Raw genomic sequence first — 12,402 nt, forward strand, 5'->3', positions numbered from 1 at the left:
TGGGATAAAAAGTCAACTTCTTTTGACTAAATTTCCCTTTTAAAAATCATGCCCAAATGAGCCCAAGAAGGCAAGACTATTGAAGGGCTCGTCATTTAATCCAACATTGGCAAGAAATTGATATTGAACCTTGATATGGCAGATGGTTGGGGCAAATTTGCTCATCCCATATAGCCCTGGGCATACTAACGAAGGTGGAGCTTGTGTTGATTGAAAAACCCAACAAGATGGAGCTGATGATGATGAAAGATTAGGATTGCAACACCCGTCAGTTCAAGATACAAGACCCTGGGCCATTCAATAGCCTAAAGGAGCACCGATATAGTGTGGGTTTTGTAGGAGCTGAATAAAATGCAATTCACTTGTGTTTAGTTCCCAACTTTACCTTCTTATTTATAGTTGCAAAAAGAATCTGAACGTTGGGAATCTCCTAGAATGCAGGTAACCATTTTTACTTCCATGCCTGCCACTTATCCTCACTATTAGTTGGGCTCCAATCAGGATGAGACTGGTGTCTCGTAGAGTGGGGCTTAAAGCCTTATTTTTCTTAACGACTCTTGCCAAGTCTTCTACTCCTAATGTTCATAGATGTTGGATTGACTTGGCCCTACAAATTTGTACATGTGAAATAGTGTAAAAACTTGTTTGCAAAATCATTTTATTTATATGAAAATAAAATACAATATAATAAGAAATAAGGTGTGATATTGTGTGTCAAAATGTACACAAAAGCAAACAATTAGTCCATTACTGTGTGGCTATATCCAGTGGCCACGACTTGTCCAACACACCAAGGCTAGATCATCGAGGGCCATAGGCCACTCAGTCCAACATCTCCCACTTAGATGTACTGACCTGAGATGAGATACTTTTATTGATTGCTTCTTAGACCATATGTGCCTCTTGAAATCAACAACAATGCATGGTTTTGTTAAAGGGTCATCAATCATTTCTTTAGTAGGCACATATTCAATATGTATTTCATTTTTCTGATGCACATCAAAGATGTAAGGGTATTGTAATTCTATATGTTTCCCTTTGGGACCAACTTCACCATTTTTTATATTTTGAATTGTAGTTTGGTTATCATTTCTGATGGTGATCGACTTGCTTGGCATACTTAACTTTAAGTCTTCCAAGAATCTTCTTAACCATATAGCTTCAGTAGCAGTTGATCTACAAGTTATGAATTCATCTTCCATGGTGTGTGTTTCCACACACCCTTGCTTCTTACTTCCCCAAGAGACTGTTCCTCCACCAAGAAGGAAAATATAACCACTTTTATTAACTTTCTTTCATCACAATCTCCTGCAAAATCAACATCACAAAACTCTATTTCGTTGCTTTGATATGTTAATTTATAATGTTGTGTTCCTTGTATATATCTCAACATTAACTACTTTCCGATGCAACTTTCCTGGGTTGCTTTTTACCTACTCATAAGGCTTACAAAATATGCTAAGTCTAGCTTAGTACACAACATATCATACATTATACACCCAACAACTTGTGCATATGGTTTATTTTTCATTTCCACATACTCTTCTTGAGTAGATGGCATCATTACTTTGGATAATTTTGGTTCCTTTTTCAATAGGAGTTCCTACCAGGTTACTTCAATCCATTTTAAACTTTTTAAGAAATTTTTAGATATAATTGTTGAGATAAACATATCATTCTAGATTTTCTGTCTCTTTCAATTTTGATACCTAAGATAAAACTTACATCACCCATGTCTTTCATCTCAAAATTAAATTTCAACCAATCCTAGATTTCTTCTATCATTTTTAAGTCATCCCCAACAATTAAAATATCATCAACATATAAGGATAATATTCTATAAGAACTTTCATTATTCAAAGTATATATGCAATTATCAAATGAATTAAGAACAAAGCCCATTTTTAAAACATCATTATGAAAAGTAAAGTATCACATCCTAGGAGATTGCTTTAAACCATACATAGCCCTTTTAAGTTTATAAACCTTATCATCCATACCTTTAATTGTATAACCTTTGGGTTGAGTGATATAGATTTCTTCATTTAGTTCTCCATTTAAAAATTTAGTTTTTACATTCATTTGACATATTTCTAGGTCAAAATGGGATGCTAAGGCCATTTGAAGGAAGGGGAAATCCATCATATGGATGGCCAAACCATGCTAGATGGCTGGGTGAAATTTCAAATATTTTCTTTCACACTTTCAGGAATCATATTCCCGGTTCTAGAAAAATTGCATTTTTCTAGGATTGTTTCTTGCACCGAAACTGAACCAGATTTGAAACCAACAGAAAGGAAAAAGTATACATGATGCAAATTCCACAAATGTAGCTCCCAAAGTGGTAGTTCACACTCAAAGAAAGTACCAAAACCAGCTTCCACTGAAGATAGTGTAGCTTGAATCAAAGTCGGTTTAACAACACAGTTTTCAGCAAAAATGTGATCCAACACCTTGAATCGAACAAGGGAGGTGGGTACAAATTGGTTCTGATATTTTCTTCAAAAACCAAAAGTTAGAACTGATCAAAATCAGTCCAAGAACTGGAGGTCGAATTAGGGTTTCTAAGGCAGCAAGAGCAGAGAGAGAGAATTGAGAGCAGAGTAATTTGAAGCAAATTTCAGTCTCCTCTTTTCTTAGCCTTAAGGATCAACACTCCTAATCGAATTAGGAGGTCCTAAATCAAATTTTTATTTGGATTTGGACTCTCTAAGTGGATAAGACTTATCCTCTTATCCTAATGGCTGATCCAGGCCCATATCCAAACCCATATTCGCCCATCACATGATCGCTTAAGCTGTCATGTGACCACTTGATTAATCCAATTAATTTTGGACTTTAGGCCCATTAAGCAAGTGGCTCACAACCCTAGGTAGTTGCTGGCCCATTTGGTTCACTTTGTATGGCATGGGACCCCAAAAATGACCATACATAAGCCCATATGAATTCGGCCTAGCCTCTGTGAAAAAAGGCTTACACAAATTCACTGTCAAGCACAGTGAACCCCTGAGTCCATCAGTATGGGCTCTTAATGGATTCAACATTTACATTAAATGATCATTGAGTCCAGCCATCCTATGAAGGCCCAAGGATACTGGACTTAAGTAGGATATAGCCCATCAGGTGAATAGCCCTAAATGGTCTCTTGCACTTAACCTCTCAACCCATAATGATCAAACACTGCCCGATAGAGGACATCTCCCTTGGTTGCAAGGTGCAGTGTTGCATTCTCAGCTCAGATGGGTCTCAGGAATTAAAACCTTTTGCAAATATTTTTCTTAAAACAGAATATATATGTATATATATTATCATATAAATATATTTTGCAAAACAAATCTCAAACAAGTTTGAAATCGACTATCGACAGTTTTGGTTTCCATCAGAGAGAGTGTAGTCTTGATCATTCACTTTGTTTGACAAAGGGGCTGATCCTGTCACTATGATCACCTACTCCATTGAATTCTCAGACTGCCCCAACATACCCAGGTTTTGACTCCCAAAGGATCTCACTGATTAGCAAATCAAAGACAGCTCAATCCGACACCCAGTGCAGTACTATAATTGAGTCTAGGGATTATGTGCAACTTTTTAGTTTTGCCCACCAGTCTCCAAGGTCTAGGGCATAACTGAAAATTGGTTTGGGTTCAATGTTTCAAACAAACACACACTACATGTGCTTTAGGTCCAACCCTGGCAGTTGAGACAGGCTGCCCAAACCTTCTTGGCAGCACATCAGTGTTGGCTGAGAACATTCTAAACTATCACGAGTCTCATAAGTGTCCATTTTAAGGGTAATTGTACAGAAACACACCAATTATAACATGAAACAATTATATACTTTTATTCATTTACAATAAATGGATCTGTACATCAATGTAATTGGAGCTAAGGGCATACACTATCTAACACCATTATCATCCTAATAGATGTGAATTTGCTACAAAAGAATATGTTTCTTCATAATCTATTCCTTCTATTTGATTGTATCATTTTGCTACTAGTTTAGCTTTGTATTTCGTTATACTACCATCTGATTTTAGTTTCTTTCTCAACACCTAGTTGCACCCAATTGGTTTTCTATTAAATGATAAGTCAACTAGCTCCCATATATTATTTTTTTTATAGGTTCTAATTCTTCATTTATTGCATTTTTCCATTTTCACTATCATGTGCATTCATAGCTTGCTAAAAATTTGTTGGGTCTAGTGTTTCATATTCATTTATTAAACTCTCATCAAAGTTTAAGAAGGTATAATAAGGTTTCATATTCATAGGTATAATAAGGTTTATCAAAGTTTAACTCTCATTCTTGTTATTGTGCTTTACTTTTCTTTTGGATTTTCATTTGGGTTATCATTTGAATCAGGTTTATTTGTAGTTCCTTCTTCCTTATCATTATTTTCAAACAAATCAACTAGTTTCTTTTTATGTAGAGTTTCAATTTGGTCTTCTAAAACCACTACATTTCTACTTTCTATAACTTCCATTCCTCTATTTGATTTACGGTTTATAATTTATAACCTTTTGAATTTTCATAGTAGCCTATAAATGTGCATCTTACACTCTTGTTGTCTAGTTTAGTTCTTTGCTGATTTAGAATCCAAACATAGGGAGTTAATTTATTAACTTTTGTAGGTACTCTATTTAATATATACATGGATGTATTTAAAGCTTCCCCCCAAAAGATATTACTTAGTGAGGAATGACTTAACATGGATTTAACCCTGTCAAGTAAAGTTCTATTTCTTCCTTCATTTACCCCATTTTGGTGGGGAGTATACCTAATAGTGAGTTGATGTTTTATACCATGTTCTCTACAAAATTAAAAAATATACTCACTTCTTCTATCACTTCTATGTGTTTGTATCTTTCTCCCTAATCGAATTTTTACTTCAGTTTTATATTCTTTGAATTTATCTAACACTTTAGAGTTTTGTTTTAGAAGTTAAATTTGTCCAAATCTAGAAAAATCATATACAAATGTAACAAAATATTCCATTCCCCTATGAGTTTTTACTGTTAGGGACCCACACACATCTGAATGCACTATGTCTAATAATTCTTCACTTTTTGTGCCTTTTTCAAAAGGCACTCTTGTCATTTTACCTTTCAAGCATGGTTCACAGAGTTTAAAGTTTATATCCATTTTTGGGAGAAGTCCATTATATGTCATTCTAAGCATTTTATCCTTATTTATGTGTCCTAGACGTAAATGCCATATATAAGCATTAATATCATCACAACCAAATGAGTAATAAGAAAAGGAAGATATTTTATTAATAATGAGATAGTACAATCCATTAACTTTCTCTCCCCTTACAAGGATATGCCCATGTTTCCCAATAGTAACTTTTTTTACCTAAAACGAACTTCAAATCCCTTTTCATCTAGAAGAGGGATAGATCAGAGATTTTGCCTCATTGTAGGAGCATATAATACATCATTCAAAATAAAGCTTGTAGAGGCATCTATAGGAATTTTTAATGTCCCTATTTCCAATACATCACAATAAGTATTATTCCCCATGAAAATTTTATGTTCTCCATCTTGAATTTCCTTGAAATTCACAAACAACTCCCTATTCTTGGAAACATGGCGAGTTGAGATTGAATCTATCCACCAATCTAGATGATTTGAATCAGTCATGAGGGATTTTGAAATAACACAAATATTGTCTTTAGTTCTAGAAGTTTCACATTCTTATTGTTCTTGTTATTATTTTGATAGCCATTTTTCTTATTATAATTCTTATTTCCTTCCTTCTTGAACTCCCTACAATCAGGTTTTGTATATCCAACTTTTCCACAATTGTAACAAGTTAATTTCTTTTTGAAGCTTTTATGAAAATTAGATTTTTTATGCCACTTGTTTTCCCTTTAGAATTTGTTTTTTACTTCCCTATTCCTATTGGGTTGTTATTTATCTTAGTGGTAGTAGTGTTAGCCATTATAGCTTGATTTGATTTCTTTTTGCTTTTCCTTTCAGCCTCTAATGCTAATAATGTAGTAAGACTTTTTAAGTTCAGAGCAATTACAAAAAGGTTCAAGGAAATAACTACAGGTTCCCACGAATCAGGTAAGCTATGCAATATGTTAGAGATTTGTATTTTTTTAAGAATGGGATTTCCAGAATTCAGAAATCATTATGATTCAACCCAAATTTTTTATCATGTCTAAAGTCCCTCTTAAGATCGATTGTATTTCTCAAGTGGCAGTCCCACCAAACACAAAGATGATAGTGCCGATTCATGTCCCTAATAGTGACTACCTCCATCTCCTAGAAAGATTCAATGAAATGTCTATTAAGTTGGCCAAATTGGAAACCAAGAAATCCCAAACTGTTCAATCTGCTCCCGTAATGGGAACCCAACCATCTTTCCCTCCTACCTCCTATTCCTTTGTATCCTCCTCATCCCAAAACCCAACACCTATGCTAGAAACAACATACTGGTCACCTCCCTATGTCTTTACTATGGAAACCAGACAAGCTCATCAGTCGAGGACATTTTCTACCCATAACTTTAAGAATTCAGCCATACCACAACCCACTACTACACCCTTAGGAGGAAAGAATTTGAATATGATTGTCGTGCAATCGCCACTCCAAGATTTCTTTAAGATTGAATTATAACAGATGAAAGATGAATTAAAGAGACTGGAAGAAGCTCGAAACTTGGGATTTACAAATTTCAAAGAGTTGTGCTTTTACCCTGATGTGGAATTGCCTATTATATTTAAGATGACAAACCTTGAAAAGTAAGACAAGAAGAGATACTCACAAACTCATTTGAAAATCTTTTGCAGTGATACATTTCAATATGGATCAAATGAGAAGTTACTCATTCAGATGTTCCAAAAGAGCTTTATGGGGAGTGCTAGAATCTGGTTTGTAAATTTGGCAGATGACAAGAAAAAGATTTGGAAAGGTATTTTAGAGCCATTCTTTGACCAGTTTTCTTACAACATGGAGTTAGCACCAAATCGATCAATCTTGAGTCTCTGACTCAGAAGTTAGGAGAAAGTTTCTTGGATTATGCAAATCGATTGCATGAAATGGCTTTTAGTTATGGCATTGAATGCCAAAAGAAGAGATGGTGAGGTTGCTCGTTAAGATGTTGAAGGATCTATATCATACCTTGCTAATTGCATAACCTTCGAAGGATTTTAGTAATGTTGTGAAGGGATCTGTCTAACTCAAAGAGGCTCTCAGGCATGGTCGAATCAACCCGGTGATGATCCCTAGAAATTCACCATCAGTTGGGATGTACTTTCCAAAGTATAATGAAGGGAATGAAGTGCAAGTTATATTTGCTTTTGACTCTTAATTACCTTAAGCCCATTATCCAAAAAGTTTTAAAATTGCAACATGTTCCAGATCTTCTCAGAATAGTTGGATCGATCCCGAGCAAACATACTATCCTTCACCCGCACAAGAACAAACATATCATCTGCCTCCCATAGCCTTGATGACTCATCAGTCTCCTCAAAAGGAAAGAAGAAAACTCCCTCCTTTGTTTGATTATTTCAAATGCCGCCTCTAATACTAGGGCACCTTTGTCAGTTTAAATGTAACTTTTGGAATAGGGGAACAATGCTCTCTACCCTACTTTCACATTCACCGAGAGCATCTTTTCATCATTATACATAGTCCCTATCCCTTTTTGTTTCCATGTCATTCCAGGGCACACATTGTACTACGTTCAACCTGACTCCTTGCAAAGGGGTACATAAAGCAGTCCATCTCACGGGTTTGGCCACTTCCATCAATAAAATACCAATTTTTCCAATGACTTTTTCTGCCATTTACTTTTGCTTGAATTGCCTACTCATGACTGAACAGTAAATCCTATTGGGTCCTTTTACCCTTAGAGGAAGATGAAGATTCCCATTTCTAAGAAAGTTGCATAATCGAAACCTAAGATAATTGTGAAGTTGCAATGAATCATAAAGATATATCTTTGTAAAAGGTTAGTTGACAATCTTTTATGCGCATATGGAAATACCTAATAAAAGGGAATAGCCCAGTGAATAAAAGCATTAATGCTCATCCCTACCCACCTCATTGGACATTTCAAATAGCATTGAGCATAAATCTTAATCGTTTTCCAAGAGCACCCAAATATTCTAAAATGGGGTAGTTTTGACAATTTAAGTATATATCTTCTATCAATTTTCCCAAAGCCAGTATAGAGTAAGAGTATCGTCATGTCCTAATGCTTCATTAATTGATAAAGGAAAGGATTAGAGGCCACCTCTGGTCATCTTAATTCTCAAGTGACCCTATTATCTCTCAAAATCTGCTAGTTAGTCCGATTGAGCCATGCATAAATACCTTTTCCTTGTTGACTAGTCAAATTCCCAATGTACTTTTATTCCAAAAAAAAGAGAAGAAAGAAAAAAAAAAAGAAAAAGAAAAGGGAAAGGGAAAGGGAAAGGGAAAGGGAAAAGCAAAGGAGAGCAATGAAAAAGAAGCTAGGGCAACCTAACATGGAGGAATGCTCAAAGAAGATTGGAAAAATTGGAAAGCTTTAAGGAGATGGAAGTCAAGGAAAATCAAGTAGAGAATCTAGGGCAGATGAAAAATGAGAGGTAATGATAGAGAAATATTTGCAGAAGGTTGAAAAAGAAAAAAGTGGTGAAAAAAACTAGGGTAGATATATGTTTCAACCATTCTAGAATCGGTTAGTTTGAGTATTTATTTATCGATTTTCTAACATGTAAAGTCCTCCGTGATTAGTAAAGAAACATGGTTCATATTGGAAGATGCCAATAGTATGTAAAAGAAGAAATAGAGAGAGAGAGAAGGAGATGATGAAGAGAAAATAGCAGCCCTACATAAATGTCAAGTATCTAGTTTTCCATTGTATAAAGTTTTTGAGCCTTTTACCCTTCATTTAAGATTCCTTGTCCTAAATCACATTTTGTCCCACTCACTAAGTCCTCCTCGATCCTTTAGACCTATTGGCTGGTGATGTGGGATTTTGTTTTGAACCTTCTTCAATCAAGTATCTCTTTCATCACAAATCCTCCTATTAACCAAGTAATAGGGCAATTTCCCATAAAACCTAGGTGTTTCCCAAAGCAAATCTATGATTGTCTCACTTGCATTTTTTATGCACATGCCTTTATAATTTCTTTGGCTTTGATTATCTCTTTTAAAGATAGGGGAAATTCTTTTATCTCTTTCTAAGGTATGATGTGAGTCCCGTTTGACATAATTGTTCTATCTTGAATCAATAGTAGTGGAATCTCTTGTTTCGATCCTATAGCCTCTAAAAATGTGCAATAAGAGAAGAAAATTTTAATTTCCTTTCTGTTTGAACTTTCACACTGTCTTTCTGTTTTGGAAGTTACAAGAATAGAGAGAGAGGGAGAGAGAGAAAGAGAGGGAAGACAAAGAAAAGGAGAGGGAGAGATAAAATAAGGTCATCCTGGGGAGTTTAGCATCTGAATCGAACGTAGGTGTGCTTAAAGAAGTTCAAGTTGCACCACTACAAAGTCTTTTATAAAGGAATTCAGTTGTTCATTGTGCACCAAAAAATAAAAACAATAAAAAGAGAAAAGTAATAAAAAGAAAAGTTCAAAGTATTGTAAAAATATGTAGAGAAATGATTGTCAACAAGGAGAATGATTAAATGAAAAATGACAAATAAGCTAAACTAAATTTGTTGAGATGATAATTCATGAACTTTTAATCGCATTTTGCATGTTACTGACTTTCTTTAATTTTTGTTGTCATCATTTTCATCATTAATGTGACTTTGTGATAGTTTCATGTCTTCATTATTATGCAATACATTGCAAATTTTGGTTTCTACCAAAGTGATCACATTATTCTCATCATGAATCATCAATTTTTGATCACGTCATCGGTTTTGTTGTTTAATTGAGTCACTAGTTTTTCCACTCTTACACCTTATTGTCCATATTGATTTTCTCTTCTCTTTATAGCACATGAGTTTATTGAGCTTAACACTTTAGATGTACATTTTTAATTAAGAATTTTCTACTACATAGCATATGATTTTTTTGCCTTTGGCACATCCCAAATTAGAATCGTCTGCTTTATAAAAATGAGTGTCTATGCTATTGCACATGAGTTATTTCTGCTCTCTAGCACATGACATTTTCTACTCTTTAGCATATGAGTTGTTTCCGCTTTCTAGCACATGACATTTTTCGCTTTCCAACACGTGTTGTTTCCACTTTGTTGCACATGAGTTTTTTTGCTCTCTAGCACATGAATTATTTTGCTTTATAGCATATGTTTCTCCAGACTACGACACAAGTTTTCCTACTTTATAACACATGAGTATTTGTCGCTGAAAAGCATATGGTTTTCCCGCTAAATAGCACATGGATCTTCTGCCTTTAAAACATCACAAATAAGAGTTCTTCACTTCATAACACATAGGTTTTTCTTCCATTTTGGTACATCACAAATCACTAATTTCTCTGCTTTATAATACATGAGTTTTCCGTTGTATAGTACATGAATTTTCTGCCTTTGGCACATCACAAAGTAATGTTCTACTACATAGCATGCGGTTTTTTAGACTTTGGCACATCACAAAGCAATGTTTTTCGCTGCACAACACATGGTTTTTCCACCATTTAGCACATCACGAAGTAGTGTTTTCTACTATAGCACATGGTTTTTCTGCCTTTGGCACATCACAAAACAATATTTTCCACTTTATAGCACGTAGTTTTTTGCCTTTGGCACATCACAAATCAAAACTTTCTATAGTATAGCACACGAGTTTTTCATGTTTGGGACATCACAATCAGTATTTTTCGCTATATAACACATGGATTTTTCGCCTTTGACACATAACAAATCGATGTTTTTTCCGCTACTAGCACATGTTTTCACGCTTTATAGAACATGAGTTTATCTGCTCTATCGCACATAAGTTTTTTTGCTATATAGCACATGGATTTTTTGCCATCTAGCACATCATGAATCGGATTTTTCATTGTATAACACATGATTTTCTGCCACTTTGGCACATCATAATCACTTATTTCTTCACTTTATAGAACACGAGTATTTTTTGCTACACTAGCACATCACAATTTTAATCAAGGCTTTATCGTTGTTTTCATCGTTGCATAGCACACATTATTGTTTCCAATTTTATGCTTTCCCACCTCATGGTAAATAGCTTACGTTAGTCCAAGAGATCATCCGTACTTATTAGAAAGTTCACTATTGCCAAAATTAAATAGACATCATAAATTGAATTACTTTTGTCATTGTTTTTTATTTGTTCTCTATGTTTTTCTTTATGACAAATGTACCCTAACTATGAAGGTTCTTGGGAGGGGTCACTTTGCTAAGAACAAAATGGCCTGTACATGATGGAACGATGCTGCACAGGAACCTTTCCATTCACCTTAATCCTCATTCCTTGTCTTGTCCCTCTTGTAAGCTTACCCTTTGCAAAAATCTCTGTGTGATTCTTTTTAGACTTTGTTATTTCGTAGTTTCCTATCTCAAAAGAAAGAAGGGCATCTGTTAACACTCGATTTTTGCTCATATACCGCCTAAATCCCTTACTTACCTAGAACACCCGATCAGACCCTTTCGATCCTTCTGAAATGCTTAAAAACCTAAGAAACCTGAATTTTACCTTGAGAGCCCCCAAATCCATCGTTAAACCCATATGATACCAATCCAACAACCTTGATCAACCCCCATTTACACCTCAATCCTCATATCAGACGCCACCATTAAAATCAAGACCTCTTAAAATACCTACCCAACAAATTTCAACTTAAAATTCCTTTGTGTACCCTTCCATCAAACAAGATTCTATTCCAACGTCTCTCATTAGCCTACACACTTGGGACCTAGATTCCCTTCATCTTAACACAACTGATCAGATCACACCATTAAACTCTGGATACACCAAAACACCTACCCATAAAGTTTTAACCCAAGATTCCCCCGTCTACCCTTCCATCAAACTAAAATTTCATTCCAGATCCCCTCGCTGACCCAAAGTTCTACAATCTTAACCTCCTAAACCAATCAGACATTACTACCAGATCCTAGATACCCCCAAATACCCACATGTAAAATTGTAGCTCAAAATACTTATTTTTACCCTTCCATTACACCAAGATTCCATTTCGAGGCTCTAGATTGACCCAACCAAGCCCTTTCTAGAACTATCCAATCTATGCCTATTTGGCACAATCTAACCCCACCAATCAACTCAGAATGTCCAAAAACCTAACCTTGCCAAATTCCAGTAAAAAAATGCCCCTGTTTACCCATCCATCTAGAAATATTCTTTTTCGACCAATCACATTGATTCGCACATGTAAAACCCTTCTATGCACTCATACCCATCTAAACCTTGACATTTTGGCCCAAAAGTCTCAGCCATTCACA

The sequence above is a fragment of the Nelumbo nucifera genome, chromosome 8 (assembly GCF_055504915.1).
Source record: "Nelumbo nucifera cultivar China Antique chromosome 8, China Antique-T2T, whole genome shotgun sequence".
Lineage (NCBI taxonomy): Eukaryota > Viridiplantae > Streptophyta > Magnoliopsida > Proteales > Nelumbonaceae > Nelumbo > Nelumbo nucifera.